General features: G+C 36.3%; 1 protein-coding gene across 2 annotated transcripts in view; it reads left to right on the forward strand.

The window, feature by feature from the left end:
• LOC123317522 (protein tweety) overlaps positions 1 to 26555 on the forward strand; it is a 148569-nt gene that overhangs the window by 17063 nt on the left and 104951 nt on the right. The gene's annotated exons all lie outside the window — the stretch shown is intronic.

Below are 26555 nucleotides of genomic sequence, written 5' to 3' on the forward strand. Positions count from 1 at the left end.
CTTTCAGGTACACACAAAACAATATCTGAAAAAGGGGTACTGGTAATCTAATTTCATAACAAATCAATGAATTCAATATATTGAAACAATTATCTTATACTGATGTGGAAGATTCGAATCGAAACATAGGAGTTTCAGTGTTAAATTCGAATATGCTCGGAGTCTAGTGGAATAGTGGAAGAATCGGCTGGTCTAGTTGGTTGTGGGTATTGGTTTGGTGGGGACGCGGAGCCAGAGCGCAACGATCTACAGCTGTATTCGGGTTCGAATTTTGGACAGTTCAAGAATTGTTCTAGAACTGTTGCGCCCTACAATCGAATCCTAGGATTGTTGATTGTTCGAGGATGGTTCTCATTTCATGAAAACCCGAACGGGAAACAAACGTTATTAAAATATCCCAGATCAGTTCTTAGGTACTCACTTTGGATAGTTCTAGGATCTTCTCAGGATGATTCTACCTTTGGTTCACTGGTTCTTAACCGGTGCTCCGCGGACCACTGGTGGTTCCTGGAAGAACCCGAAGTGGTCCGCGAAGCCATCCGACAGGACATTGTTATTGATAACAATTATTTTTTATTAGTTTAAACTGTTTAAACTTCTTCAATAGAAATGCTCTCTCTTTTCATCGACATATTTATGCGAGCAGGGGTTTTCGATTCTACTAATAATTAAAAACAAGCATCGAAATCAGTTGGATATCAGTGCCGACTTGTGTTTGGCTTTAAGTACCTAGCATTGAACCAAGGATTCATGAATTGGTGAAGAGTATACAGTCACAAAAATCGCATTGAAATAATAGGAGTTTTCTTTTTGGTGCTTCATGCACCGGTACAGCTCTGAGCTTCTCGCCCTTGAGCTGTTCCCAAATAAAACGGTTATTAGTGCACCAACTTCGCGCAGCGTGTTGTACGATCAGCTGTTGAGCAAAATGACAAGAGACAAGTCCGGATTCGCAGATCTTTGTATTATTTATTTTCAGTTTGACGTTAAAGTCGTTGATTATTAAAAAATTTCACCATTTTTTCGAAAGCTATTGCCATATATTTGGTTGAAAAAGTGGATTTAACGGGTAAACTTTACCCTTTCTTTGCTATGGGGAGTACAAATATACAAAATACTGGATATGTCTGTGGATATAAAACTGGAAATAGTTATTTAATCAAAAAGGTTATTAATAAAAGCGATTATTGATTGAGATATTTTAACGTGTGAGCGAAGGTCATTAATCGCTCAATTAATAAACGAGTTGATTACAAGATTTTTACGTCGACCACATTTCGAATTTAATGTGAAATCTTGATTGCAAAAATTTTCTATCGATACCTAGTCAAATTTGACACCTTATAAATTTTCTATGCTCATATCGGAATGCGGATATGCGGCCGATCGAACAATTCGAGAAGTCCATAGAGGGCATTTTGGAGTTGACATTTTGAGTAAATCACATTGATATCAGTCCCTATTATATCTGTTAAAGAATGTGTGGAGCTGGTGGAAGCTGGAGTTGTAGTAAATAGATATATTGATTACTCTCTAACCATCATAATTTTTCTGCAACCTCCACAATTCATCTCTTTTCAATTCACCCGCTAGGTACTTCGAAAATCAATGCTACATGAAAATGAAATAATTATTTGGGAAGCTGCTGAATACTTCTATGTTCGATTACCCATGACAATAATGCATTAATAGGAAATTAATCAATAAAAGGGTTTATTAACAGCTAATTTCGTGTACGTTAAACAGTACTATTATTAAGAGGTCGGCGGAAAAAATTATTTAACAATGATTTCATCTGTTACAGCTTCGTTAATAATCCTCTTTGGTAAAAGTAGGTAAAGAGTGTTCTGATTTCACGAAGTTCAAAGTTGCTGAAGATATTATCAATACATGTAGAGCTGCTAGTTGTTATTCTGGATGGTTCACGTATTATGTAAGCATCTGAACAAATTACACAATTTTTCCTTATCTCTTCTTTCACTCAGAACATCCACATTGAAATCTCCACAGACAGTCCATTTGTATTTTGTGTTTTTATTCTGAGAAATTATGTTCTCTAAGATTTCTTCTAATTTAGTTATATGAGCTTTTTGGGATCTATATACGCAAAAAACCAGGAGTTTTTCTTCAGGTATTTCAATGGCTGCCATCTCTGATGATATTTCTTCATTGTATTTACAAAGATTTTCGATTTGTTTGAAGTCCAATGTATTTTTGACAAGTATAAGACAACCACCATTTTTGCTTTTAGACCTGCAAAAGTGGTTAGCAACCTAACCTAGAATAAAATGAAGGCTGTTCATTTAAAATTGACGCAAATCCCCACCACTTATCGAAAAACGTAGCGATCGCAGCGACTGCTGTCCTACGTTCCCCGTTTTCGGGGACACATTTTTAGTACGGCGATCGTTCTCATTTTGTCTCATTGTTTTTCGTGTCAAATGTGATCACAAAATTTGATATTTATTACGTCTATATTGATCGGAAAACTTTCGTGACCATTATTGACTCGATAGGCGTTGCCGGATTTTGAAAATGACGTACAATGTTCATAAGAGAGCACTTCTGAAATCAGAATTTTCGTAAGTGAATACAGACAAAATGCAATATGATACAATTCGAAAAAAATATATTTCGGTGTATGTGAGTTATAAGGATTTTAATGACATATATTTTGAAATTTAGAAAAATACCCCATTCCGTAGCGTATTCGTTGTCGATAGTTTCGAGAATGGATTGAATGGGTTCTATGCGCTATCATCCGTGCGCAGTGTCTCGTTTATTCTACGTTGCAAAAATCCATCATTATGTGATGTTTTAGTGTTCTTTAGCATTTCTGAACATCCTACCTAGGTATATGGCTCGGTATATGGTATTATACATCATTTTGAACGAAAAAAATATCGAATTCAACAAATAAATGAAATATAGGGTATTCCATTGAAAAAAAAAATAGGTTTGTGTCATATCTTCAGAACCATACCCCGAAAAATAAAGGAGAACGCCATTGGTTTCTACGCAGTATTCTGTATAAGACCTAGTTTTTAGCTCAGCATTGTTTCAAATAACGCAGATAAAGAAGGTGTCAATTTACTAAATCGCCCTGTATCTCATAAACGGAAGCAGTTATGCAAAATCTGATTAGGCCAACTTGAGTTTCACAAAAAAGTAGAACAGTAACGTGAAAACCGCGAGGCTCTATCTTAAATAACAAGCGGGAAACCTGGCTGTCTCTCCCAAAATGGGATTGTACATATTCATAATGCACTAGACAACATTATTCATTTATGTGAAGTTGGCGCCAACTTTTTTGAAAAATATATACTATTTGTTTTTGGAGTTCTGGGTAGATTTGAAAGAGTTCTGGAGTTCCTGACAAAAATTTTGAATAGTTTCGACAAATTTTGGATTCTAATGAAAAACAAATTGGTGGCCCTTACTTCACGCGGCGCCGTCATTTTTCGAAAAAATTAATTCTGATGCTATTTTTCGTTGAAAAAGGAGTTCTAGAGTTCTTGATCGTTTCAAGAAAGAGTTCTACGAAAATAAAAAAGGAATTAGAACAAAGAATTTTGATATCGATTGAAATTCAATCTGCGAGGATTCTGCAACTTTTTTGGGTGTTCACTCCCAATCTCTGGAACAAAATCAATTAAAAATTGAAATAACCGATTTGCTCCTGCGTAAATTCTTGCACTAATTTGTCAGGAGCGAATCAAGTAGAAAAAATTGTTGCCTGACAGGAACTTTGAAATTATAATTATGTATAGTAACGTTTCGGAGTCTATATCAGACTCCTTCATCAATTTTAAAATTACCGAATGTCAGTCCTTTATTTAGTAAATTAATCCAAATATGATCTATTCCTATTGAACAATTGGCCAAATTATTATCTTGATCCAACAAAATACACGTGGATAATTTTCAATCCTCATCACGACGCGCCATCTGTCTCAGGAAGACTCACTTACTCTGTAAAATCCTACACCCATCCATGACTCCCAAACAATACTACATTTTATTTTATTTATTTAGCCTATGGTCTACTCGAACATACATGAAAAAACAAGAAAGAAAGAAAAGAAAGTAAAGACAGGTACACACAACGTAACACTAGAACACACTTCACAAATACAATCACAATCATTGTCTCCACTATCGCAGCTCCAGGCATAGCTGTTCGAGCCAGGAAATGACCTCCGGTGTCGCGTGAAACAAGTCGTCGCCTATTCCAGAAAAAGTTGTTAGCGGGCATTCATAGGTAATGTGACCCATTGTTTGGGAGGCAGCACCGCATTCACACTCTGGGCAGGAGCGCATTCCCCACCTATGGAGTGCTGATCCACTTCTGCCGTGACCAGTGCGTACTCTATATAGTCGAACCCAAAGCTTGCGGGGCAAGTAAAAACCATGTGGTGGTTCTTTAGAATTGCAGTCGACGAAAATACAACTGTTCGTCGAGAGACTGCAGGGGTACAAGGTTTTGCACGCAGACCGCATTCGGTCAGGATCACTGAGCTTTGAGGACCACTGAGATAAAGGATGATATCCTGATAGGCCACCGCACCTTCAGTTGGCCGCGGAAATGCTGAGCGTTCTTCGAAGTGGTTTTTCATCAGGAAAAACAAAGGATTTGAAACTTTCTTTATTAGTTTTATCCACACTTATTCAAATACGAGAAAGTCATGTGTTGAGCCAAAATGTAAGAACACAACCGAAAAACAAATGAATGTACCGGAAAAGTTGTTTTTTCCCTTTGGATATCAAAATGCAAAATAAATGGATTTCACAAGCGGTGTGATTCTATATTAACTTTACAAATATCCTGCAGTATTCACGTCCATGTTTGAAATAAGTAAAATATCGCAGGAATTTGGACAAGTTGAAAAACAATTACTAATTTGTTCCTTTCTCAAGGGTAAAAAGAAGGCATTTATAAATCATACACAAAACAAAAACAAATTATACCTCATCATTTGCAGGAATTTGGACAAGTTGAAAAACAATTACTTATGAATTCGCCAACGTTTCGGAACTATTTTGTTCCTTTCTCAAGGGTAAAAAGAAGGCATTTCTAAATCATACACAAAACAAAAACAAATTATACCTCATCATACAACTAATAAAACTAATTTTTTAAAATTGGTCATGGGAAGTCAAGAATAAATTAATAAACAGTCCGATGTGTGACAATCAATGAAATAAAAACAATGAAACCGAATCGGAATTACATACGTTGTTATCGATGACAAATATTCTCACATTCGGTCTCGGCTTATTTGATTTACCCCAAACAGCAAACATACAATGTAAGACAAACATACAAAAAGCGACGAACGCGAAACAAAGCGCGCAGACAAACAATTTTTCATTATTATCCATTATCCATTCTTATTCTTGTTCTCTCTATAATTCACTGTGTCGTTTCTTCTTATATGTATCATTTCACTTAAAAGACGTCTGAAATGATGCTGTTCGTGATCTAGGATGGTTACATCTTCAAAATTAAACATATGTCCCTCTCTGCGTGTGTGTGTGTTGTGTGAGGGGAGTTTTGTTTTCGGCTTCTAAATGTCTGCCATCATTTTTATGTTGTCGAATTCTGTCTTTCAAGTATTGTCTTGTTTGGCCCACGTACACTTTGCCACAATTTTGGCAGATCTGAAAGAAGTAACGAAAATATAGGTATAAAAAGGGCACTTCACGTATTTTTGTACTACGACTGCGGTATATCTACTGGTTAACAACCCCTTCTCAACTTATTATTATTCGCAATAAGTAAGGTAATAAAAGATCACAATTTATCCTTTAAACAAAACTTGAAAGGATTGCGCTAGGTTGTTGACCCAACTAAAATAAATTTCTTTTCAATAAATTTCTGAGGAAAAATAACGAGTTAAATTACATCCGTTTTCCGAAATAGTCTTTGATCTGCAAACAGGTAGCTAAACTTATTTTTTTATTTACACTCCTCGCTTTTCGGCAGCAACAAAATCACTATTTTGTTCAAAATATTGGGCAACCGTAAGACCATCCATTTAGGTAGATTTGTAGATTAACTGATTGCTTTTTTTTTTTAATCTTTCATCCATGGTATTGAATATAAACTTCGAAAGTACTTATCTGTATTACGTGTAATGCAGATACTATACAATACACAGTAAACAATCCACTTGCTCGAACTGTGGCCGGGTATAGTAGTATTAGTAAATAGTGAGCGCGCGGAAAGTGTTTTACTATTACGTCCCAAACAGGCTCCTTTCACGCCACCGGTTTTTAGCATAGGGTTTTAACCCGAAAACAACCGAATGAAAAATTATTCATAGAGTTTTATCTGTACGGTGCGCTTATCGAGCTTTCGAATCTCGCTGCGATAAGCGCCACCGATAGTATCATAGGGTTAATTTTTGGTGCGACAGCGAACCTGAACATGTTAGTTCGGGAGCCAACGAAGCTAAATCGAGATTTACTCGAGCTTCGTGGAGAACTAGTGGATTTTGGAGATAAGATGGTAGAAAGATGAAAAGGTTCTATGATATATGCACTTAAAGCAGTGGGGAATGCGTCCGCAGGTTTTCAAAGATATAAAAAAAAAATTGTCAGCTGTACATACTCGAGCGTGTCAGATTAAGATACTCTATATGCCCCACGTGTCTCTGATAATAAATTCATGTTAATCTACAACACATCTAGATCGGCATTTTTGGTTCGCGGTTATAAGAGTGCCATCAGCATGAGGGTGCATATTTGGACAATGTGATTTTTGCAATTCGAATTCTCCATCCATCGTACAAATACAAAATAAAAATATTCAAGATTTTGTGTTGTTTTCTGTTTTATTCAATATTCGAAAAAGAAATACCCCCAACCCTTTTGAGACACCTTGTATTATTATGAGGTCGGCGGAAAAACATAATTGTTGATGAGTTTGACTACTTGAAATTTTTTCAAAACATGGGATCTAAATGGAACGTAACAACTTGTATGTACTTATAATCTTGTTCCATTACGCAAAAAGGCACCTAATTTTATTGAACAAACATTAATTGAAACTTCTAAAATCGCCTCATTCCAACCAAAGTTGTTCCATCTGGATCCGGGCCGTTGCCCCGAGGGTGGAGCACCGGAGAGCTCCAAGTGACGGGCGTGGCTGCCGGTTTTGCATCGATCTGTTTTTGGTATTTATGTACGGTCGTCTTGGTTCGGCGCTGACGATAAGGGAGAAACTGCAATGTATGGTATACAGGGCGCTCGATCTTTAATGAGAATTACTAATTAATATGTCGAAGGAATAACTTCAATGAGGCAAATGAATTGTAAAGACGTCGTAATTCGAAATCTTTGGCTAAGGTATCAAAAAACGATTCTTGAATGCATGAGCATAGCCTAATCTAACCTAAAAAATCGATTTCAGGATACATGGGCAATTTCCTCTGTTTTAGATTTTTTGGGTTTTTATGTAGGCTGTGACTAGAGTCCCGACTCGGGATCCGTGTCCAGTCCCGACTGACGAAATCAAATGACTCAAATACCAAACAGGTCGCTTGTCCTTACTCGGGACCGTTGTCCAGTCCCGATTGTAAAAGGGTTTTGAGGTTATGTTCGCGAATCTTATAATATTATTTATGAATAGTTGCGACAAAATTCAAGGAGTGATACGTTATCAAAAAATAGTGTGGGCTTAAATCAAGATTGAAAAGGCAGGAGAAAATACTATCTTTTAATTTGAGAATGGAAGGAGCAAGTATGCAATTCTAAATAGTGAGAAAGTTGAGAATTGGTTAGTGTAAATTGATTCAAAGGAATTGCAATTACCAGACGTAATTCTTGATTCAGAAGTGAACCTCTTCCTTACGGCCATTCTTGACTAAAAAATGTGATAGAGAAAGAAAGCTGACAAATATATTTGTGAAATGTATAATATTTTATACGAAATAACGACACTATGCTGCAGCATCTCAATAAAATGTATTTTAATTTGAAGTGTATGAAAATTTAGCGAAAAAGGTAAAGGAAGGGGTTCTGTTTAAAATGAGCATCTTAGATGCTTCATTTCAAGATTGCTCTTTTTTCTCTTTATAAATGTGATGATTTGAAAATAAAATATACTAAAAATATATTCATCTTTATAGCAACTTATATCTACATGCCCGATTGAAATATAAATCATTGTTTCTAATTGACTGGGTATAGGCTTATGATTTGTACTGATAATTTAGTTTTTCGCTACTGCTTTCACTGCTTGCATTTCAAAGCACCAATGCAGTGCATCGGGACCGAATATCAGTCCAGAATTTAATGACGTCACTCGGGACTGGACACGAGTCCCGAGTCGGGACTCTAGTCACTGCCTTTTATGTATGTACGACATGTACGTACAGATTGTACCAAATTCGATTTCCAATGACGAGTTTAAAAAATTAGAAGAGCCCGTGCGAAAAGTATGCACGGGAAGCAAAGAAAGGAAGAATCTTACTATCCGATAGAGAGTTCGATAACGTTGAAGAATTTCTTGCCCTTCGAGACTTTCAACTAGGTGGGGCCCCTGCACATAATGCGAGGGTGAAGATTAATTGGGGATTACTTTCGAAAATAATTTCATATCTACCTATAGTTCGGTGAAATGGCCTCCTCCCTATATTTAATTGGATTTTTTTTGGGACTATTTGGGAGTTGTCATTTTCTGATCAGAAAATTCAAATTCACAAGAACTAACTTAACAACTGAAATGCTTTGAAAAATTTATTGAGAGTGCATATCATTAGCGTTTTCCGCGGTGTTCGAAAGAGATGTTAACTTCTTGAAACGCTTCAAAAATTCTGTACCGTTTCTTTGTGAGTTACTGGTGCTACGCAATCATTGGGGGAATTATTTCAGTTCTTGCATTACGAAATGGTCTATCTTCTTTCGGGATACATTTCGAAATATAAATTCAATACGTCTGTGCAATTTTTGTTCGAACAGATATAGTATTCTATTATATGGTATTTTTCAGTGTTCACAGTCAATCACCATTTTTCGAAATTTTCGAATAAGTGATAAAATAATAATGAGCTGAACCATTTCTACAATTTGACTATTATTATATCTATGAATCGGATCATTTACTCACCTTTCTATACAATATGAAATATTTTGAATCGGAATGTATATACCTATTCAATATTCAATCATTGTCCTTTGATGTAATTTCATTCTTTTTATTACTACCATGTTGTTGCTGCTTTTCGTTTTTTTTCCATTTCCATCCATATACACAATATTAGCATCGACGGAACGAAAAGGAATATAAGTTTTCCTACCAGGTATGATTATGGTTGTGCGTCGGACGCATGCATTGGCTTGACTGGCTAGAGAATGTGACTGATGCTTCGTAGTTGCTTATGAGCAAAGATATTACACACCAAGATGGAGCATCCCTATACTGAATGCATGGAATGTTTTGTCCGCATAATAAACACTGAATGTTTACAAACAAACGCGGCAATAGTAAACAGAAACCAGTGGCGTAGTTGAAAACTTGTAAAAAATATAATGTAATATCTTTTATTATAGCGGTGTGAAGAATAGTAATGATGGGTGTATATGAATTTGATAATTACATCAATTCGTTTGGAAAATAAAATTGTTTGATATAATTTCTCGTTAAATTGATCTGAAATGACCTGAGGCACGAATTGTGTTCGATATAACTCCGAAGTTTTAAAAGAAATTTTCGCACAAATGGTTATGATATTCCGTAAAAAAATTTCTTTTACTGCTTGCAGACCGCCCCTATTCAACCCTGGGATATCAATTCGGGTTACCAATCTGAAGCACGAAGTTTTTCCGATATATCTTCGAAGTTTTAACGAGAGTCAAAACGAAATATTCACACATATGATTGTCGACTATCCAAACTTCATATTCCGTGAAAAAACCTCGGGACTAAGATTGGTTTCTTCCAAAAAATAAATATTTGTTTAGTATGATCCATATCATTGCCATACATCGAGGTATTTCAGGTTTTGCACTAGGCCGTTCACTTATTGTGCCAAGGGAAATTTTTTGATAAAGGTAGATTTCAAAAAAAAATTGCTAAACCACTGATGTGAGGAAAAATTTATTTTTTCAATAATTCCAAAAATACAGATTCGATCATGTTGATAGTTAGTATTTCAGTAGAAAATAATATGTGATATAGCCTTAAATTTTGTTTTCTACATTTTATTTAGAAATCAATTACAATAATTCATTAAAATTTGCTTTTGTAGTTGAACAGGAATAGAAGAAATATTCCTATAGAAAAAATGAACAAAATCTTATAAGAACAATTCTTAATTATTATTATACAACTCCATCCGGAAAAACATTACAGTACAATGACATAAATTAATAGGTCAATAAGGAGCTCACAAAATTAACTAAGACTCAGACAATTCTAAAAATAGTTAATGCGTCTTTATCAAAATTATACTTAAAATTTAAATGATTGAATGTTCTTATTAAATGATTGAAAACGTAATACTGACAAAAAATTCCTTTATAAAAACATATCACAATAATCCTGTAGCTCAACATTTATATGCAACATTTATAATAAGAGGGACTAATTAGAAAGCATAATTCTTTTATTAGATTACTGAATTCATTGCTGAACTTGAAATCAAGTATTAGAGATCTGAGATTTTTTGTTGGAGTCTTCTGTTTCTCATCCTCATTGCTTCCAGTGCCCTCTTTTGTTCTCCAATTTTTCGTTTAGCAAGAGAGAAGGCATATTTTCCTCGTTTTGAAATCTTCCTCAGTTACATCACCAACAAAACATTTTCTTTTCCTTCTTGCTCTGAATTCTTTAGTATCGTGTAGTTTTGAGGAAACCAGTGAGTCTGATACATCTGCAGCTGCCAAAGTACAAGATGATTCTGAATTGGTAATTGTAGCAGACAAATCTGAAACAGTTAATGTAGCAGACAAATCTGAAGCAGTTAATGTAGCAGACAAATCTGAAGCTGTTGAAGTTTTAGATAGTTCAGAACCACTCAGTTTTGGGAATTCCTCTACTCTAAAAATATCTGAGAGTGTCTGGGTCACACTCCTTCCATCTGAAGCAGTCGATGTGCAACATGAACTGAAATGAAAACATATCAACATAAATTATGGTTGGAAATTATCACAAGACACTTTTTAAATGATTGTTTTCACCTGATGCATTCGAAATAATATTCAATACACTCACGTATTTGTATGTGGTGCTGCAAATTTTTCAGTATCAAATAGGAAGGAATCGACTTTGCCTGATAAAGGTAAGCGCACATACATCGGCATCGGACGGACGGCATGGAAGGAACGGCACGGCACCGGCGGAATTTTTATGAAGGTATCGCACATAAAACATCGGAATCGCCGGACTCCGGAGGAATAGATTAGTTGCGAATATGTCTTCAAGCGGTGAGGAACTAGCGTTTGTTCTGGAGGAAGAAGAGTTTCAGAAGCGAAGGAATCGTAGACGAATGTGGATACATGACATATGTAAAAAAGGAGGGATTTTGGAGAATATGTTCATTTATTTCCGCATTTGATGAAGGAAAAAAAAATGGTTGCTATAATTTCTGTCACTTAAATTGTACAGGGTGGGCAAATTTCGATGTTTTAGCACTACAGCTTTTAAACCAGTGGAGTTTAAATCTGATACCTCATTCTCGGTCTCTTTTTCTGAGAAACTAATAAGTGTTATAGTCCTTTTTGGCCACCTTCTTTTGTTTTCGAGTTATAAGCGAAAATTGAAAAAATGGCGATTTCGAAATAAATTTATATCTCCGCTAATACTGATGATAGAGCTCTGAAATTGAAACATTATACAGGCACTTCTTTAAGTAGAATCCAGTGGCGTGCTTGCTCTTTCAGCAGGATGTTTAATTACGGAGCTATGACCCAAAGTTATGTTTTTTTAAATGGAAACACTAGATTTCTGTGCAATTTTTTGAATGCTCAATTTTTACTGATTTCAAAAATATATAACGTCATATGGTTTGTATTAATAAAAATAATAAAAAATGGTCAAAAACCTTCTTTCTCAATATTTCTATGGTTTCAACTTTCGATGAGAATAGAAAAATGTAGCATCTTATCATTACCACAGTCTCCTTCTATTAGTCCTTTCATTTCTATGCTTCTTACTCAATTTCTCCAAGATTCAAATTTTGTGAAAATTGGTAAAAAGCATAGAAAGAATGACATTGCCGGAAGGAGACTGATCTTGTTTTAGGAAGCTCTATTTTTCTGTTCTCGTCAAAAGTTGAAACCATAGAAATATTGGGAAAACAAAGGTTTTTGATCATTTTCTATTTTTTATATTGATACAAATTATATGATGTTATATATTTTTGAAATCAGTAAGAAATAAGCTTTCAGAAAATTGCACAGAAATCTGATGTTCCCATTTAAAAAAACAAAACTTTGGGTAATAGCTTCGTAATTAAAAATCCTGCTAAAAAGGCAAGCACGCCACTGGATTGTACTTGAAAAAGTGCCTGTATAATGTTTCAATTCCAGAGCTTTATCATCAGTATTAGCGGAGATATAAATTAATTTCGAAATCGCCATTTTTCCAATTTTCGCTTATAACTCGAAAACAAAAGAAGGTGGAAAAAAATGACTACTACTCTTGTTAGTTTCTCAGAAAAAGAGACCGAGAATGGGGTATCAGATTTTGTCTATCTCCACTGGTTTAAAAGCTGTAGTGCTAAAACATCGAAATTTGCCCACCCTGTACAATTCATTATAATTTTGTACGCGCAGTATTAAGTTCTATTGAAAACTCATGCTTCTTCCGTGAATTCGTATTTCTTATGACTACCCGTACAATCCGCTGCATGTAGAGACTTGTAAAATGACGCAGATGCCGCGGCAATCTCCGATTGGTATCGCACATATGTCGGGATCGGCCGGCACATCACGCATCGGTCGGAATTTAATTCTCGTTCCTCAATTCCGTCGGATGCGATGCGATGCGATGCCTGCCGTCCGCACATATGTGCGTTGCTCCATTCAGTTCCATTGAAAGTAATTTATTCCGATCCATACCGTCCGTCCGATGCCGTTGTATGTGCGCTTACCTTAAGTCTGAAGCGGCCAAAGCAACAGACATGTCTGTAGCAGATAAATCGAAAGCAGTCAATGTGGCAGATAAATCTGAAGCACTTGCGGTAGCAGACAAATCTGAAGTTTCTGTTAATTTAGAACCAATCGATTTCGAGGACTCCCCAAGTTTACCAACATCTGATGGGTCCTGGGTCATATACCTTTCGTCTGAAGCCGCTAATGTGTTACTTGAACTGAAATAAAATATAAAAAATTAGGATTCTTCAATAAGAATTGTGTAATCCCTTGATTTATTATAGTAACATTATTTAAATGATTGATTTCACTCGATACATTCAAAATATTCAGAATACTCACCAAGGATCAGGCAATGAAATCTTGGATGGAATAGCTTCAGTTTTCAAACATTTTTTTCCAAATTTAAGGATGAAATCTTCGTCACAGAAATGGTCAGAGCAAACTGAGCAAACATATACCCATTTGGAAGATTCTGAAATTTTCAGTTTTAACTGGTCCATTCATAATTTCTGTCGAGCACTATCAATAGGCATTCTAATGAGAGGAAAAATTCTTTAGTGATGAATTAAACAATACGAAATTGGTAGTACGAGACTAATGAAAGAAGCTAGGTATCCCAAGCTACGCCTATGGAAAAACATCGTTTGTTGTTGTTTACATATCGGTGCATGGATTTCCCACTGCTTTTACTGCTGATTTTTCTGCTCACCACACAGCGATTCACCATTTTTGCAGTTTCTAGTTAAAAATAATTATTGTCTTACACCGTTTTCACGTAAATCGTCCAACAATAACGTTTGTATCATTCGAGATTCGAGAATATGTAAACATGTGGCCATTAGAAGTGGGTTGTTAAATAAACAACGTTGCCAAACTTCTTTCTTCGTCATCTCCTTATTTTTTTATATTAAATATATGAACTTAATTTCATTCTGTAACTTGGCTTAGAACATATCCTGAATTCATCAAGCATTAGTATTGTCAGTATTATCATTTATTCAATAGCCGATACATTTTACAGTGAAATAATTATGTCATATTTCCTCTCGAACGGAAGCAAAAACCTGGGATTATATACATTTCCAAAAATATTGCCAACGCTGCTTAACAATTCAGCATCATTCGGATAGCTTCGGAAAACACGATTCTTTCAACCAATCGTTGTATGTGGTTTATTGTTTTGGTTTTGATCATCACTTCGGCTAACTTCGGAAAAAACGATTCTTTCAACCAATCGTTGTATGTGGTTTATTGTTATGGTTCTGATCAAAATATAAACATATAGCTATCTTATTTCGAGGACGCTTTCTCTCTCACTATGCTCTATCTTGGTGTGTAATATCTTTGCTTATGAGCAATAGATGCGACAGGCACAGCTGTCACATTCTGCAGCCACTGCATGCGTCCGACGCGCACCCGAAACCATAAGTTTATACCATGTCTTCTGGATTTTCACTATCGAATGGAAAAACAAACAAGTTTCGTACGACTATCAAACTCAAAAGAACCATACCAACTAGCGGAATCAGTCAGGTGGCATAGGCAGGGATTCAAAAGCATACCAATCTGAACTGAACCTACACTGCTCGACATATTTATTGCTGAGCTTCGATAGTGATATTTTACAAAATACTGTTTTTATTAGAGAAAAAATAATCATTACCCTCCCTGCATATCGCGCCGAGGCAAAGTTTTTGGATTCTACACTTTAATTGTTGCTTTTCTATGCTATAAAAATAAGAAAATGTTCCAGTGTCAATGTACAGGATGATCTGATATTACGGTATATAGAAACAGTCTCTGCGGATGATTTAAAGATTTATTGAAATTTCATTGAACATGTGATTATTACGCTGTATATCCTAAAGAAGGCCCTCGGGCAATTGAAACCTCTTGATATGAGTCCACCTTTATGACCTCAGTTTAGTTTCTGTTTCTCGCATTCCACCAGGGACACCTGTATGTAAAAAAACTCACTTGGGATAAAATCATTTTAGAATTTGCTTTTTTTTTCGACAAAATCCGCAGCCTCTTATGCTAGCACTCACCGATGGTATTGTATTACCTTGAAAGAATCCGCTACCTCACGTACTAGTCAAACAGTCTGCTAGAAACGACCTGCCAAGTTCACACCGGTATACTTTGAATGTAAAAAATGTTCGTTCGAATTCTGCACTCTGCTGCATCTCCTGCGTGGTCTTTAATTCATGGAATCATTTCGGGACTAGAATGAATTTTGAAACTACATATAGGCGTCTTAATTTAAGAATGCAGCGCCCCCAGCATCAGCGGAACTCTAAATATTGACAGTGCTGTTTCGTTCTGCTTGTTGTTTTTGATATTTTTGATTATTTTTCAATGAAGTTGAATTATTTTGAATGTTATGAATCGTTGATTGCTCAGTTCAACAGATTCTTTCTGGGAAAAAGTGTCGAATATCAATTTTCATGCCTTCCCTCAAGCTAATGATATCGTGTTCAGTGGATCCATCTTCTACCATCAAATCAACCCGATCTATACACCGTAGTGATGTTTACTTCCGGTTTACTTTCAAGAATGACTATTCCACCATGGTCAATACCGTATGTCTGATATCAATGCTGCAGTCTGTTAATTTTTTCCTTAGAATAGAATGCCGAAACGAATGATAAGATATAAGGGATGGAGTGACTTCTTACCAAGGATTATAGATTAGGGTTTATAATCTATCATTTTATACAACGTTTTTTCATTCTATTCAGAATATTTAACGGATTTCTAAAATAACCTAACATTTTTTTTTTATACTGAAAGCCCTAGAATCCGAGCTCCAAGGATTAAAATGAACCAACACTATTCTGTAAACGATGAAGAGCATGTTCCACATATTTTTTCGAATGTGTAAAACGGCTGTCCAATAAAATTGATAGAGAACCGAATAAAGAAATGTATCACATTTACCGAGAAAATATTCTATTTCTTTCTGACAGCACTAGATTTCTAACTTCAAGGATCAAAACGAACTGTATTCTGTCTACGATCGAAAGTATTTTCTTTTGAAAATTTAAAATGACCAAGAAAATCTATTTCCCCATGCACCCATTCCATCAACTTCATTAGATGGCCATTTCAAATTTTGAAAAAAAAGAGGAGCATGCCCTCCATCGTAAACAAATATCGGTTCATTTTGATCGTTAGAGGAGGGGTTCTAGGGCTGTCAAAATAAAACAGATTTTTTTCTCAGTACATTCTGATACATTCCTTTATCCACCAATTTTCTTGGCTGGCTATTTTGTACTTAAAAAATGAGGAATATGCGCTTCATCGTAGACTGAATAGTTGATTTTGATCCTCGGAGCTCTAGTATACTGCCCCGGTCGCACAGGGCTATTATGCTTTCACGCTAGTTCAGTACAATTCAATTCTATTCGCAATATTTGAACTCCAAGGATCAAAATATACCATAATACTGTCTATGACGAAGCGCATGTTACCGGTGTGAACCTAGCAGACCGTTTCCAGCAGACCGTTCGACGGAAACACCCGAACGCGGTGACCAGTGGCGTACAGCCAAAATTTTATTACACGGAAACTATTCGCCGGAGCATAACCATATTTGGAATGTAGGATCTTTATATCGATGTGATTAACCACACAAAAACTCAGCGACTCGCATAGGGATCCAGGGGGTGTTTCGTCATCCCTTATATTTCGAAATTCGATAACACGGAAACTATTTGCCGGAGCATAACCATATCTGGTACGTAGGATTGTTATATCGATGTGATTAACCTCACAAAAAATCAGCAACTCGCATAGGGATCCAGGGGTGATTCGTCATCCCCTAAATTTCAAAATTTTATAACACAGAAACTATTCGCCGGAGCATAACCATATTTGGAATGTAGGATCTTTATATCGATGTGATTAACCACACAAAAAATCTGCGACTCGCATAGGGATCCAGGGGGTGATTCGTCATCCCCTAAATTTCAAAATTGTATAACACGGAAACTATCTGCCGGAGCATAACCATATTTGGAATGTAGGATCGTTATATCGATGTGATTACCCACACAAAAAATCAGCGACTCGCATAGGGATCCAGGGGGTGATTCGTCATCCCTTATATTTCGAAATTCGATAACACGGAAACTATTTGCCGGAGCATAACCATATTTGGTATGTAGGATCGTTATATCGATGTGATTAACCACACAAAAAATCAGCGACTCCGGCGAATAGTTTCCGTGTTATCGAATTCCGAAATATAAGGGATGACGAATCACCCCCTGGATCCCTATGCGAGTCGCTGATTTCTTGTGTGGTTAATCACATCGATATAACGATCCTTCTACATTCCAAATAGTGTTATGCTCCGGCGAATAGTTTCCGTGTTACAAAATTTTGAAATTTAGAGGATGACGAATCACCCCCTGGATCCCTATGCGAGTTGCTGATTTTTTGTGTGGTTAATCTCATCGATATAACAATCCTACGTACCAAATATGGTTATGCTCCGGCGAATAGTTTCCTTGTTATAAAATTTTGAAATTTAGGGGATGACGAATCACCCCCTCGATCCCTATGCGAGTCGCTGATTTTTTTTGTAGTTAATCACATCGATATAAAGATCCTACATTCCAAATATGGTTATGCTCCGGCGAATAGTTTCCGTGTTATAAAATTTTGGCTGTACGCCACTGGTCACCGCGTTCGGGTGTTTCCGTCGAACGGTCTGCTGGAAACGGTCTGCTAGGTTCACACCGGTGCGCATGTTCCCCATTTTTTCATCCGCTCCGCAATAGACAGAATATCTGTTCGTTTTAATTATTTGAGCTGGGGCTCTAGGGGTGTCAGAATGAAACGAAAATTTTCCTTAGTATATCTGAAACATTCCTCTATGCACCCTTTTCATCAATTTCTTTGGCCGGCCACTTTAAACTAACTAAAAGAAATGGGAACATCCGCTCCGTGACAGACAGAATATTGGTTCGTTTTATTTCTTGGAGCTGGGGGTGTCAGAATGAAACGAAAATTTCTCCTAGTACATCTGAAACATTCTTCTATGCAACCTTTCCATCATCAATTTTCTGGCCGGCCATTTTAAACTGTCGAAACAAAATGGGGAACATCCGCTCCGTAATAAACAGAATATCGGTTCGTTTTACTTCTTGGAGCTGGGGGTCAAGGGGTGTCAGAATGAAGCGAAAATTTTCCCGAGTACATCTGAAACATTCCTCTATGCACACTTCTCATTTATTTTGATACTTTGAGTTGAAATATTGCGAATAGAAGAAAAGAAAAATGTATTATGAAATCACTTCATCCTTCTCTGCATATATCTTATCATTCGCTTCAGCATTTTATTCTAAATGGGGGAAAAAAATTAATCGACTACAGCATCGATATGATAGATACGGTATTGTCCGTGGTGGAATAGTCGTTTTGGAGCTGGCCGGCTGGGAGCTAACATCACCACGGCCAGAAAGTGTGGATCTGTCAATGTTAAGTACCTAACCCCATTAATTTCGATTGAGTTTCCTTAAAGGAGAAGCAATTGCCCTCATGACAACTGTAGAGCCTAATTGTCTCTCAATTTCAAAGTTGAACATCAAATGTGAAAACTTTTGTATAATTTTAACACATCTTGAATAATTACATTCAAATCCTTTTCTCATCTTTAGGACATTACAGTTTAAATGTTCCATGAGCTGTGATTATCAAAATCAATTCGTTTTAGATTTCAGGATAAAGAATATATCATCACATGGAATTGAATCATCTTCCTTAGATACCTTGAAACTCCTACCTGAGAGTGCATAAACACTGTAGATGTTTCGTTTCTATATCCTTCTTCATAAACTTAATCAATTCAATCTATGAAAGGGAACATAACCTCTCAATGTAGTCATTTTAAGAGGTTCTATTTTGAACTTACCTATGCCATTTATATAACTGTGCCAGTTATGCCAGTTATATAACTGGCATGGGAAAAGATGTTGGGCCGAGAAAATAATAAAGATTCGTAATTGATATTATAGCAATGTTAGGTCTAAATGAAACATTAAAGTACAGGGTCACCTGTTGACTGAAGTTAGGTACCTACATAGACATAGAGACATTAGTCCGGGAGGCAGGGCCTTTTTTTTCAAGGAATTTCATCCCGGCTGAATTTAATACTGTAGGTTGTAGTCACATTGCAAATGACGAAACCAACCGTCAGCTGGTCAAGTAGCGGTGGGTGCGCGCGTGGGAGGCGGCGGAACTTGGGAAAAAATGCAAAATTTCAAGTGATTTTATCCCGGCTGAAATTTTTTATATGTAATATTAATGTTGAATAGAAACAAAATAGTGAAGTCAGCCGATAGGCGGAGGGTGGAAAATACGTCAGTCGAGCGCGTGAACTGGGGAAAAAAATTTGAAAATCAAGTTATTTCATCCCGAATGAAAACACCTCCATATGATTCCTTACATATATCGAAATATAAAAATGACCGTCAGCTGCGTGTCTAGTGGGGGAAAGACCGTCAGTCAGATCATTGAAAATTCCGCGCGCCGTATAAATGCATGAGCGCGCTCATACATTTTTGCTCTGACTGACGGTCTTTCCCCCGCTAGACACGCAGCTGACGGTCATTTTTATATTTCCATATATGTAAGAAATCATATGGAGGTGTTTTCATTCGGGATGAAATCACTTGACTCTCAAATTTTTTTCCCTAGTTCACGTGCTCGACTGACGTATTTTACACCCTCCGCCGATCGGCTGACTATGTTTCTGATTAATATCAATATTACATATAGAAAATTTCAGCCCTGATAAAATCACTTGAAATTTTGCATTTTTTCCCAAGTTCCGCCGTCTCCCACGCCCGCACCCACCACACTTATTTTCAAAGAAGCACTCGTTGAATTTTTAATGGACGATTGGTTAAATGATCACATGGCATCGTAGATTGGGAATAAAACAGTTTTCGTAAACTATATGCCACAAATATGAAGTTGAACAAGGTAAAATTCAACGATCATCGGATCCATTGTTAACGTGTCCAGGTCACGAAGAAGCAGAGATGGTTTTCCATGTCTGTCACTTGAAATCTGATGTTCATGTAACTCCATATGATTTCTTACATATATGGAAATATAAAAATGACCGTCAGCTGCATGTCTAGCGGGGGAAAGACCGTCAGTCAGAGCAAAAATGTATGAGCGCGTCCATGCATTTATACGGCGCGCGGAATTTTCAATGGTCTGACTGATGTCTTTTTTCTCATAAGTTAATAAAGCCTACGGATATTTTAACATTTATATTTATTGAAACTATGATTTCGATCAATATCAAATGGGTTTGTTACGATTAACCCATGATACATGTAGGTAAAGCAGCAACATCATATAACATACTTAATTATAGTATAGTATATTTATTCCATTTCTATACTTCATTCACTTTTATTTTAGCAGTCGGTTGGCCATGGAAATTTGACACATTTCACTCTGTATAGTACGAAAATGTGGGGTTATGAAGCTTGTCAAAACATTTTTGAGTTTTATATCAACGCTATGTTGTCCGTTCTACGTAAAAGTTTCTGTTATTACGTTTTTTATCACAATGTCGAATCTCTTCGGAAAAAATGTGACGAACATAATTGAAGTTTATACAAACTGATTGAAAGCATACCAAATCCAGTTATTTGCATGGAAAATACAAAAGAAAACAAGAGATAATATGCACTAGCTTGAGGAGAGTTAATGTTCGTTATCTTCTTTGGCTTACATCAGTTGTAGATTTCAAAAATATTAACCCGAAGATGAAATGCATAGGATGCAGTGGTTGGGAATGGGTATCTCCCGAAGGAATTAACAGATAATTACAAGAATGTTAAATTCTTCAACAAAAACAAAAACATCAATATAATAAAACATCAATAAGGAATTGAAGGAAGTTTCAAGTTGAGATGAACTTCACCTTTGAACAAAAATTTCACATGAATAAACAAGTAACAGGGCAACTTGCGCGTATTTGTGGCTATTCATCTTAATAAATTGATGTAATAATAATAATTAGGTATTTATTAGTACCTTAAGGTATTTACATTGTATAGGACAAGTCAAATTAAAAATAGAAAAATCAATTTTCGGGAACTTATTCTACGATGACATTTATCGAAAATCCTGTAGTAAACTTTTCGCATTAATTCACTCAAACATAAAATTCTCAAATGCCACCACTTTTTTGGGTCTCCCAATAGAAGGATATTCTTGTCATCCTCTTCATTCACAGTCTTTATGATTGTGGAAATATCCAGCTGAAATATAAGTCGTTTAGATTCAGATGAAACATTATATAAATTGTCTTACATTGAATATGTTCGCTACCGTCTGACGTATTGTGGATTTTAGACCTGAATTCTAAATAGCACTTCCTGAAACCCTGTCTCTTTTTTCAATCACTTTCGGCATTTTCGTAATATAAATTGATATTAGTTGTGGCAACGGCGTTATGACATTAACGACATTTCATGAGTGCCAACCTAACTTCGTTCTAGTTACAAAAACTTGAGAAAATTATTTCATGGCCAACCGACTGCTAAAATAAATTTGAATGAAGTATACAATTAATTTACTTGTCACAGATATGTCAAAATGAAATAGAAACATGTCAAATCAACAAAAAAAAAATATATCTCAGGAGCAATTTTTTTTTTACAAAATTCTCTAAATTCTTCCAAGTTATAAGGTTAACACTGAAGTATGTAGCTGTAGCTGTGAATCCTTCTCCGAAAAAGGTCAAACTGATCGATGCCTTGCAAATTTCTTGGTAAGCCATTGAATAATTTCATCCCTACATAATGGACATTTTTCTCCCTTAAAGTTGAGGAGTGTATGGGATAAAAGTAGGGTTCAGTTCTTCTTGTGTTATTACCATTCTTACAGTCCTCAAAGTAATACTGGTGCTTGTGGAGAAATAAAAGTAGTCTTATATGTGGAGACCATAAACTGTCAGAATGTTGTTTTTTCTAAAGTGACCCCGAGACGATTCTCTGTGTCCAAGTGATAGTATAGATCTTATTGCACATATGCAATTAATCATTCATATTTTTATTAATTCGTTATCAACATAATCAACATTCAAATAAATCGGTAGGTACAGGTAAATGTGCTTGGCTCCAAAGGTGGACGATCTATGCCGTTCGAAAGCAATGTTGGTTCAGTTCAGCCTTAGAGGGCGGGAATAAAAATCCGTCAATTTTTTTTTCCAAGTTAAGTGGATTTCAATCATCTTAACTGCCGTATGCTCTATTGAATGTTAACACATGAGCAGTGTTAATATCATCAAATTCTGTAAATCCATATATTCTACAAAAATAGCATTCCAAGTATGTGAACAATTGATAGAGGTTACAATTGGGAATTTGTGAAAAGTCACTCACTGCTTGGATGTACGTTGGAAACTTCCGGAGAATTTCAAACGTTTTTTTTGCCTTTACGGTAAAATGCTGAGTTGAAATTGTATCCACTGAGGGCATGAAATCCTGGCAATACAGAGCACAAATTTGGACCCGATGATGCAAACAATTTGATGACATCAATGAATGTCTGAATATTGCCGGTCCAACATGCATCGAGATTTGGACGTTCTTCTCGATGAAATTCATATTTCCCAACATAATGATCAATATATCTGTATCAGAACATCGCATTGTTACATGAACATCAGATTTCAAGTGACAGACATGGAAAACCATCTCTGCTTCTTCGTTACCTGAACACGTTAACAATGGATCCGATGATCGTTGAATTTTACCTTGTTCAACTTTATATTTGTGGCATTCCATATAGTTTACGAAAACTGTTTTATTCCCAATCCACGATGCCATGTGATCATTTAACCAATCGTCCATTGAAAATTCAACGAGCGCTTCTTTAAAAAAAAATGTGGTGGGTGCGGGCGTGGGAGACGGCGGAACTTGAGAAAAAATGCAAAATTTCAAGTGATTTTATCAGGGCTGAAATTTTCTATATGTAATATTGATGTTAATCAGAAACATGATAGTGAAGTCAGCCGATCGGCGGAGGATGTAAAATACGTCAGTCGAGCACGTGAACTAGGGAAAAAAATTTGAGAGTCAAGTGATTTAATCCCGAATGAAAACACCTCCATATGATTTCTTACATATATGGAAATATAAAAATGACCGTCAGCTGCGTGTCTAGCGGGGGAAAGACCGTCAGTCAGATCATTGAAAATTCCGCGCGCCGTATGAATGCATGAGCGCCGCTCATATATTTTTGCTCTGACTGACGGTCTTTCCCGGTCTTCTTTGTAACGATACTTGATTTTTTCTATAAAAAATCAAGCCTCGTTTTAAATATCCGTTTCCCTGAATTTTCCAGTTGAAACAATGCAACACCGTTTGATGGAGATTTCAGTTTCAATATAGTTACTCCGTTTCATTTTGGAAATATTTTTCAGAATCCTGATTAATAAATTCAAATTCCGTATAATTGAAATTTCCATCATTAATCCGCCGTAAGAATCTAAAATAAAGAAAAAGTGTCTTTCTGCATTCGGCGTTGTTTTTCCGTCCACAAAAACACACCGAATTCAGTATAAAACAACGTGGATTGCAGATAACGACAGTTTCTTTTACCTATAAAGAGATAACCGCCACCGGGAATATTTCTTCTGGGGAGAATATTCGAGAATTCCGAAATTTGAGTGCAATTTTGATCACGTGACCGTCCACATGTTGGATAGTTAATAAATAGGGCCGCACCACCAGACGAAGATTATTCATTATTATTCATTCGGTAGTCATTCGTTATTGATTCATTATTATTCATTCGGTAGTTATTATTCTGTATTCTAGATTCATTCTGTTTTCAGTCTTGATTTCGTTCGTGATTCTTCATTCAGTATGATACCGCATACTTCGTGATTCAAAGTTGCATTCTTTTATTTGTTGAATTGTGTTAATCCTTGTTGTTAATCCCCCTGTTTAACGCAGACTTCTGTCGCCTGGTTCTCTGGTGAACCAAGACCAGTCGACGGAAATCTCGAAGTTTTTCTACTGGTAATGCTTGGCGTGTGACACCCAAGGTTGCCACAGAAAGACCACAGTAACCTATACCGTACTACCCCTGTTGTGTTCCGTGTAGATTTCCCGTTTACCGCAGACTTCTCTCGCCTGGCTATCTGGTGACAGAAACCAATCGGCAGAAGTCTCGAAGTTTTTCTGCTGGTAATGCTTGGCGTGTACACCCAAGGTTGCCACGGAGAGACCACGATAAACTACCCCGTTATCCTGTAAATTGTTGCATTGTGTTTCACCTGCATCAGCCCCGTCCCGTTTATTAAATAGTTTCAAATTCTGATTGGCCTGTACACTGAAAATCACTGGAAGTGCTCGGGATCAAACCCATTGCTAAATTAACCGATTACAGAGACTTGGATCTTTCTGAGACACCCGGTTGCGGCGGTTGCTGTAAATTTTGTATAAACCCCGTACATCCGTCATTGCCTCAGAAGGAATCAAAGTAACTGCTATTAATTGTTTGCTTTCTTTAATACCTGATAGTTTGACTGAATATAATTGATTTGAATATTATTTGATTCATTGATTTCACTTTCTGATCACCGTGACAAGTTATTGTATTTCTGTTTTCCTTATTTTTGAACTTGGTCATCAGCTGTATATATTTCTTGACTTGGAAATAACTGTATAGTTCACTGTAAGTTAGATTGTTGTAATAAATTCGGTTTTAAAGTACTTGTTATCGCTACCACCTTAGATAAACCCGAACTCTGTCTCCGACTAGTAGGTACCTGGGTGGGTTTGCTATTTCTCCCTATTGAAAGAATAGCTGGCGCTCGAGATTAAACCCTTTTCCGAACCAAACCCGTTACAATGTAAGGAATCATATGGAGGTGTTTTCATTCGGGATGAAATCACTTGATTTTCCAATTTTTTCCCCTGTTCACGCGCTCGACTGACGTATTTTCCACCCTCCGCCTATCGGCTGACTTCACTATTTTGTTTCTATTTAACATTAATATTACATATAAAAAATTTCAGCCGGGATAAAATCACTTGAAATTTTGCATTTTTTCCTAAGTTCCGCCGCCTCCCACGCCCGCACCCACCGATGGTATTGAAGCTGACGGTCGGTTTCGTCATTTGCAATGTGACTACAACCTACAGTATTAAATTCAGCCGGGATGAAATTCCTTGAAAAAAAAGCCCCTGCCTCCCGGACTATTATAGAAAGAGAGAAATGATCGTCGGGCATTACCTGTCTCTTTTGTGTTCACATAGAGGAGAGTGCGGACCAATCAAAATTCTAGAAAAAGACAACTGCATGCCCGACGGACGTTTAGTTTCTCTCTGTCACCTTTTTTGACCTTATTTCATGCATAGACGGAAAGGGAAGGCACAGTCCATGTCTCTATGTCTATACTCCATTCACTTTTATTTTAGCACTAGGTTGGCCATGGAAATTTGACACATTTCACTCTGTATACTACGAAAATGTGGGTTATGAAGCTTGTCAAAACATTTCTGGGTTTTAAATCAACGCTGTTGCCCGTTCTACATAAAAGTTTCTGTTATTACGTATTTTATCACAATGTCGAATCTCTTCGGAAAATATGTGACGAACATAATTGAAGTTTATACAAACTGATTGAAGGCATACCAAATCCAGTTATTTGCATGAAAAATACAAGAGATCAGTATAATATCATAATATGCACTAGCTTGAGGAGAGTTAATGTTCGTTATCTTCTTTGGCTAAAGTTTGAATACGTTACATCAGTTGTAGATTTCAAAAAAATCAACCCCCAGATGAAATGCATATGATGCAGTAGTTGGGAATGGGTATCTCTCGAAAGAATTAACGGTTAATTACAAGAATGTTTAATTCTTCAACAAAAATCATCTTGCATCAATATAAGTAAAAGGAATTGAAGTTTCAAGTCAAGATGAACTTCACCTTTGAACAAAAATTTCACATGAATAAACAATTAGCAGGACAACTGGCGCGTATTTGTGGCTGTTCATCTCAATCTCGATCTTAATACATTGATATCATAAAAATAATAAGGTATTTATTGGTACCTTAAGACATATTCAATGGGACAATAGGACAAGTCATATGAAAAATAGAAAAATCAATTTTCGGGAACTTATTCTACGATGACATTCATCGAAAATCCTGTAGTAATCTTTTCTCATTAATTCACTCAAACATAAAATTCCAAATGCCACCACCTTTTTGGATCTCCCAATATATTGACATATATTTTTAAAGTCTTTTTCAACAAAGCGCAGTCTTTCGGACCACCTGTAAATACGAAAAACTTGAGCAATCTTCGGGAATTCAATAAAAAAATCATACATTTATCTCAAACAGTTTTCAAGATGCGATCGCTAGTTGAAATCATCATAACCGTGGAATTTGTCGGAAAAAGT

Source organism: Coccinella septempunctata, chromosome 7, assembly GCF_907165205.1.
Source record: "Coccinella septempunctata chromosome 7, icCocSept1.1, whole genome shotgun sequence".
Lineage (NCBI taxonomy): Eukaryota > Metazoa > Arthropoda > Insecta > Coleoptera > Coccinellidae > Coccinella > Coccinella septempunctata.